We start from the raw sequence: 8,468 nt of genomic DNA on the forward strand, positions 1-8,468 counted from the left end.
AGAGTACCCGGGGGACATGTAAGTAGTACCCGAGTCGACAATGACCAATGAAGCCATAGTACGGGAATCAGCTATAAAGTCATCATTGTTTATGAAAATGAGTCAGGTTCAAAATAAAATAAAATAAATATTATTTGTTAAATTTTAAGATAAATAGAGAACGGATAACCGCCCATCGTTTTTAATGTATGAGCGTCATCTCGTTTATTGCAACACGATGGGCTAGTAAACCGGTACATCTTAGGATCTTACTATATCAATGTTAGAGTATTGTCAATACAAGAAGTTTAACCATATATCACTTAGACTTATATGTATCTAAGCGCTTCTGACACGAATAATTGACCAGCTTTGCAGATTTCTCACCCGTATCGACGCACATTTCAAATGTATAATACATAATAATTATAGCCACCTCAGATTTTGATGAAATAATGGATTTACGTGTTTGTGTATATTTATGTTGCAATATCAAGTATTTTCCGTCTGACTGTGTCTGATGTCGATAAAAAGAGGATAAGTTTGATCATATTGCTAAGGAATATAAAATAGAGCATTAACGCCAAACAAAGTACATAATTGTTTTCCGTTTGCATTCTATTAATTATAATAGTCTTTGTGTGTCTTTGCATGCCTTTGCGTCTCTTGCCATGTCTTTGCATGTCTTTGTCTGTCTTTGCATGTCTTTGTCTGTCTTTGCGTGTCTTTGCATGTCTTTTGCAGTGTTTAGTAGGACCGAACATATACATATTTAATCACGTAAAAAAATCCTGTATCACCTGTCGCTTAGCGCAAAGGTCGCGATCACAATTAAAGGTCAAATTTCCAATGTGTGCACAATCTAGTATTTCTGAACTATAACATACTAATCCATCTTGAAGTTATAAAACAATTACCACAAATGCTTACCATGTAAAGAATGCGTGCCAATCGCAAGACCTGTACACATTTGTCAAAGAGTATATCATAAAAAAAACTTACTTTAACTTTTCATAAGGTTTTTAATGCAGTACCATAGTTGGGTTGTGGCTGCAAGATGTGCTTTTAGTATAATGATTTGTTACAAAGTTACAAAGTGTTTGATACCTGTAGTTTAATTGCAATTATGCAATAGATGATGTTTGATCTTGCTAAACAAACATGGCAATTTAGATCAAATGATTAACGATTTATTCAAAGCTTTCATTGACAATCTCTTTATTTATGTAATATTATTGGTTTAAATTTATACCATCAGCTGTCTTTTAAAGATATTGCAGTTGATACATCAAAACATAACTCTATTTTCTGTATGATAATTTTGATTTCTAAGCATCGGATCAGGCTGAACGGTTTACGGTTACTGTGGAGCCTGGTGTGTTGGCGCAACTTTGTGGTATCGAGGGTGTTATGACAATGTTGGTGAAAAATCAATGCATTTCATTTGATGACCCAAGCACGCTGCAGACGAAGTACCTCTTTCACCTAACGTTGCTTAGACGCCTGGGAAACAAGGAAGGAGACAAGCTATATTTCGAGTGGAAGAAAATGCCCACATGGGGAAAGCACTATCGTGTGTATTACCCCAATTGCTGCCGAAATTCATAAGATGATAAGACCGAAACTGCTCTGAACAATGTTTTAAAACCCATGCCTTTAAAGTTAAATATTTTACTGTGTTTTTTTTCGTAAAGCGGATTAGCTAAAATGTATTTTTTCCCTGTCGATTTGGTGACATGTTTTCCCAGTTTACCAAGTATACGTAGGGGTTAACATCGTTGTATATAAATAACGCGAAAAACGTTAATATATTCATAGTAAAAGATTTTTTGTATAATTTATGTACAAATATCAATGCCCGGTTCAAGCTGAGCTGAGAATTAACATTTGAAGGTTTTAAAGGTATCACGAACGTGTTTGTTTCATGTTAATCCAAGCACATCTTTTATTCAATGTGTAGTACTCACTTCCTCACCTCCTACAAGAATGACCAAATCCGATTGGCTTAGAGTGATCACGTGCCCATGGAGTATTTTCCACACACCCCGAGTAATTTCCATACTTCCCGAGTAATCGAGTAGTCGGTTGAGATATAATCGTTACACCGTTAGTAACTGACGGTGTATGGGATATACACCCTCAGTAATTTAATACCATACTCCAGCGTATGGGATATACACCGTCAGTAATTTAATACCATACTCGAGCTTCGCTCTCGTATGGTATTAAATTACTGACGGTGTATATCCCATACACCGTCAGTTACTAACGGTGTAACTAATAATCCATTACACATATATTTTTGTCAAATAACCCTTGTTTTATTATAATATTATTTAATCGCGCAAACACGATTTAAAATATCAGTCAGGTTGCATATACTTATTACCTGTTCTTAAATATTTACGGATGAAAATAATCGAAAGAACGTTAACGTTCATTATGTAAGAGCACCTAAAGCAATATTTGACCAAAACAAGTTTTTGCGTTCAATCGGGTTAATATAAATTATGGTTGAAATTATCAAAACTAATGATGCGGTAAGCATAACTAATATAATATGTATTTGTATTCAGACAACACGATAAGAATCTGACGAGTGAATATGTGAAAAGATTACTAAAGATCAATAGATAAAATATTTAAGGAATATCACATGACTATAATATTTCGTTGGTATGTATCGCAAGTGTGTTGTGTAATGTTGTATTCCACAAACCCGCATGAAACGCCTTTCCCTATGTGAAAAAACCTGACTTCTTATCCAGTAACTTTTGTTTTGAAGTGAAAACTCCCAGCTCTTTCAGTCAGATTTTCCATCGGTACATACTAAAAAGATCGATAACACCAACAAACTATGTTTCATTTTAAACTGTTGTGATTTTTTTATATTCCAATCGTTATTAATCAATTGCATTTTAAGCAGTTTTATGTTTGCTCTATTGAGTTTCTTGAACAAAGTTGAAAATTGGAATCAAGCATAGTTCATAACCCTAAAATAAAGGCTTACCAAGACAGATGCTCTTGTTTTTAATTTAATATAAAAAATACCACGTCATAATGTAAACCAGTTTGATTATCTCTGTGCCAGATGATGTGAATAACAGTAGTGTTCTCGGTATTTTTGTGCATTTAATATTTTATAGATCTTTTCCATTTTGCATTCTTCAAATCAGTCACAGTTGACGCGTGTGCATTTATATTATAATTATTATAATAAATTAGCCGGGTCGATTTTTCATATCTGAAAATACTCGGATTATTATAATACAAACATTGGTTTAGCAAATAATTGACAATACATGAATTATAAAATTCCTTATCAAGGCTACTGCAAAAGAGCTAACCAAGTTCCATATCTTTACTTTGACTCAATGCTATTTCGAATATAATTATTCTGACCAAAACACGATGTACAGAATCGAATGACTGCTTCGAGCGATTTATTTTATTCCTACCGAAGTTTCCAATTATGCATGACAAAGACAAATGCGAAATACGTTTTGGATTCTTTCGATATTGTTTTTTTTCCAAATAATTTACTCTTAATTAAAGCATCAAGTCCGAAATGTTGTCCTTAAACAGTCTAACATAAACGGGTGTGTTTCGGAAAGTAGAAAGCTGGTTTGGTAATAAATTTGAGTAAAGGAACAAAACAAGATGATATGTAATATAATCGACAAAACACGGCAAAGCCGGGCCGGACGTCCATAATCTGTCCAAGCCGCGTAATGGCCCTCGGGCCGTTATGACGGCAGCAGGTCGATTATAGACGTCCGACCTAGCTCTACCGTGTGTTATTTTCTAAATATCAATATTAAATAGCAATGAGTAAGCATGGGATTGCTGGACTATTGCTATGCTATTTTTTGTCACGCTTCATTGCTAGCATGTTGCCGTGGTAGTGATTGGTCACATGGCATTGCTGGCCTGTTCCCTTCTGTTGATTGGTAACTTCGGTAAGCCTACCTTTTGGTGGAAGAATGTTCTTAAATATACACTGGATAAGTTGTGTGCGAATTAAAAACAAACAAACAACACTCTTATCATTTCCATCGGTCTGATAAACGAAATGTATTACTTTCAAAATAGATTTAGTTTATAAGGTCTTGTTAAAGTCTTGTCCATATATTGATGCTACGTTTTCGTCATTGTGTGCCCAACTGTTATCAAATATCAAATATCGCATAAGCATCAACACCTATAACTAATCCGTAAACAAAATTATTGGGATATTCCTCAAAATGTATTAATTGTTAATTATGTGGTTTTCTTTAACAGGACGATGTAATGTTATAATTTGGGTATGTTCAGTCAAAATTGTTGGCGGAATATGTTTATAATATAATATATTATATTTTTAACGTTAATGAAGGTCAAAAAATATGTTAAAATTCCACGACTTTAAATACAAAAGCCATTTCAGGTATAGTATTCACATGACTATATTAATTGTTGCTATGTTCCAGATTTGTTCACTCATCAGTATCAGCACACAGTCAGTGCTCTCGTGTTTTCCTGAAAATATCAATAAATCGTTGAAAATATATAAATTGATGATTTACTTTTATAAATCGATTGTCACTTGGAGAAGGTATTCCAAGCACAAATAGCGGTTGTGATAACACATTCCTTAGCCACGTGGCTTCATGCAATTTACCTTTGCCTGGCGCAGAAAGACGACGTGATGCGAGTTATGTCGTCTTGATCTTGACGGTTAGTTACCTTGACGAAATGCTGACAGTCTACATGAAGATTAAGTTGGGCTAGAGGTTGACGTTAGACTAAATAATGCCAATAGAAAAATTTGCACATAAACAACTTTTGATCTTGATACTGATGTGTAAAAATTATTGTGGGCCAGGAATTAAACTTCATTCCTCATTGAGGGGATAACTACTTTGACCGAAGAGATTCTGCGTTCATAATGCTTGCCCTGTAAATTAAATATTTTCAGAATGAGTATGTTGCTTTGAAAAGAAAATGTTCACGATTCTACTGCTTAGATATGCCATAGTGCTCAAAACAATACATAGACGCTTGAAACAAACTTCGTTTAGATACAACGTTTCAATACTTGCGTCACGAGTCCGACCAAAAGGGACAGGCACCCGACATACGAGTTATATACAAACGTTATATCATTAGCTTTTGCTTCCGGAGGCCCCGGTGTCGAATTTCGGGTAAGGAAATATGTTTCATCATTGTTTTTATTTCTATCATGATTAAAAAAAGAAAATCTGTGTACAAGTCCATTAAACTCACACAACCGGTTCATTCGTAAAATAGTTAACAGTGTATTTCATGTCCCTCGCTTCAATTTAAAAAGCAAAAAGTTAAATTAACAAAATGATTGTAAAATCGACTCTTATCTAAAACTTTAAAATCGGAAAAAGATACACCATGGTTCTTTCACCGATTGAGCTGTTACATGCCTGTTTCTATTGGTCAGATATCCGTCAAGAAACACAAATGTCATGACATTTCTCTACTTAAACCACGTGGTAATGAACGCGTTATTGTTTTATATATTTATAGAAGATTGTATTTTAAGCATAAAACACAACTCGTACTCATGTTTTCAATCTTGCTGAACCGCTATGATGTTATTGTGATACAAAAGGCAACAGCTGATACTAATTTCTTTTAGAAATGGAAGAAATAAAAATAAAACACGCTATTTAATTGATTTACTGCTTCAACAATTATACAATCATAACGAGTGCTACAAAAGACAATGGGTATATATTTCCTCATAAATATTCAGTGAAATCAAACAATCAGATGATGTTTCAAATGGTTCAGGGCATCAAATACATTATATATGTCATCATTACAATAGACAATTAGTTTATTGCAACATACAGTCGTCATTGTGTTTCTTAAGTATAATTGTGTTCTCCCTATGTTCTTGTGTCAACCACTAAAGCCACAATAACACCGCGGTCATTTAGTCATCTTTCCACTGACAATTATCTTGCATTGTCAATGCGAAGTAAAGAGCTGATGACTGTCTTAAAATAATATATATAGCACTTATAATTTTCCTGAATTAAAACTGAACTAATGGCCTTAATTATATTTTTTCAAAATGTACGCATACATTGCCAGTCCCTACCTCCTTGCAGAGGTAAGCTACCCAAAATGTTAACGATGACCACCGCATCAAATTAAAGTCCTTCTAGCGCTTGAAGAATTATGTATTTGTAATGTTTGCTTATTTAACGAAACTAAATGTTCTTCAGAATTAGACTGTTTATATATGTGCTATGACAAATGCAGTCAAAACTGAAAAAGCAAATAAACAATTTTAACCATGAATAATAAAAATAATATTTTAATTGATACTAATCACGTGGTTTGTTACGATGGCAGTGATTGGATAAGACCTATGCTTGGAATCAGTAAATTCTCTAGGCGGAGGTCTTGAAGATCCGACAGGAATGAAAACTGCTGACTTACATGTATATTTCTTAAAAAGGAACCGTGTGCTTTGTGTCTCAATTTTGACGATCTACTGCAGCTTTCATATTTACTCGTTTTTATTGAACTTTTGTATACCTAATTAACAGTAGTTCAATCATTTAAATCATATAATCAATAACTCTGTATTCGCTGCATTTATAGATCTACGCAAATGTTTTGATTTTATCGACCGTGAGATGCTTTTGTACAAACTTTTGCTAAACGGAGTTGACGGAAAACTCTATAACTCTATAAAAAGTATATATAGCCAAACAGTATCGTGCGTGCGGGTTAATGGTCGTTTAACAGAGTGGTTCCAGTGTGACAAGGGCGTGAAACAGGGAGACAACTTATCGCCGACGCTCTTCTCTGTCTTCGTGAATGACCTAGTAGCGGAAATAAACAACCTTGACCTTGGGGTCAAGATCAATGAAAGCTCTGTATCGATGTTACTATACGCCGATGATATAGTCCTTATCGCCAACTCGGAGGCCGATCTTCAGATTATGCTTAACCAAATGCATGACTGGTGTAAACGATGGAGGGTACTCATTAATACAGAAAAATCTAAAGTCGTGCATTTTAGAAAGGGGCGCTCACAACGAACAGATACTGAATTCAAAATTGGATTAAATGTGCTGGAAATTGTAGACAAATATAAGTATCTGGGTGTAGTTATGCACGAAAAGCGTGATTATAGTTTTCATTGTGAAATACTCGCAAAAAGTGCCGGGAGAGCTCTCGGGTCTATTATAAATAAAATCCATAATATGAAACAAGCTGGCTTTAAAACCTATGAAAAACTATACAATTCGTGTGTGATACCTATATCGGATTACTGTGCATCCATTTGGGGATTTAAACACTTTCAATCAGCAGAAAATGTTCACCACCGGGCAATACGGTACTTTTTAGGTGTACATAGATTTACGCCTATATTAGCGTTACTAGGTGAAATTGGATGGTTACCGAGCACTTACCGTAGATGGCTTGCAATGATTAGGTTTTGGAATAGACTTGTAAAACTTGACGAATATAGATTAACCAAACGAGCATTTGAAAGGGATTACAGTTCATCAAATAACAATAACTGGTGTAGTGAATTTAAAACGGTCATGTCTAGTCTTAACCTTACGGATTATTATAACCGTAAACGCCCCATTCCAATGGATTTAGCTAAAGAAAGCATGACTCAGTTTTATTCAATAATTTGGTCTAGAGACTATGAACGTGTTTCAAAGTTAAGAACATATAGAACCTTCAAAACTGAATTTGTTTGTGAAGAATATCTGACACTGAACTTAAAAAGAAATGAACGCGCCTTATTTGCGCAATTCAGAACCGGAATTCTACCACTTAGGGTCGAAACCGGAAGGTATGTGGGTTAAGCCCCCGAGCAAAGACGGTGTAAGCTGTGTCACAGTGGACTGGTCGAAGATGAAACTCATTTTCTTGTTGAATGTGCTCTTTATGAAAACACAAGATCAGTTATATTTGGGAACATTTTGAACTCTGAAGAATATGCTACCTGTCAATCAAATAAAGATAAATTAGTTCTCTTGGTTAAATGTCATCCAAGAAAGTGTGCGAAATTTGTTGTAAATGCTTTTTATATCAGAAGCAGTATTTTATATAAGTAACAATATCTGTTGTATGATGTTGTGTCAGTTAAAACTTTAAAATAATATAATTATGTAAATGGGCTTCTAAGTATCAACTACGAATTACACATTTTTCAGGCATATGTCTTCTTACTTATGATAAAATTGTACATATCATATTATCATTGAACTCTTGCTATGTTCTTATACATATATTATATAGAAGATGCTAACTTATTCATTGAACTAAGTATGTTGCTCAAATATTTCATTGTCTATTTGTATAATAATGATCACGTTATATTTTACACTGTTGTTAAGGTGACTTATAGGCCTATTAGGCCGGGTGTTCTTGTATGCATTGTATATATGTCTGTTAATCACCTGTACGTAAACACATGTCACTATAATAAAAGATTATCT

This window comes from Dreissena polymorpha, chromosome 12 (genome assembly GCF_020536995.1).
Source record: "Dreissena polymorpha isolate Duluth1 chromosome 12, UMN_Dpol_1.0, whole genome shotgun sequence".
Classification (NCBI taxonomy): Eukaryota; Metazoa; Mollusca; class Bivalvia; order Myida; family Dreissenidae; genus Dreissena; species Dreissena polymorpha.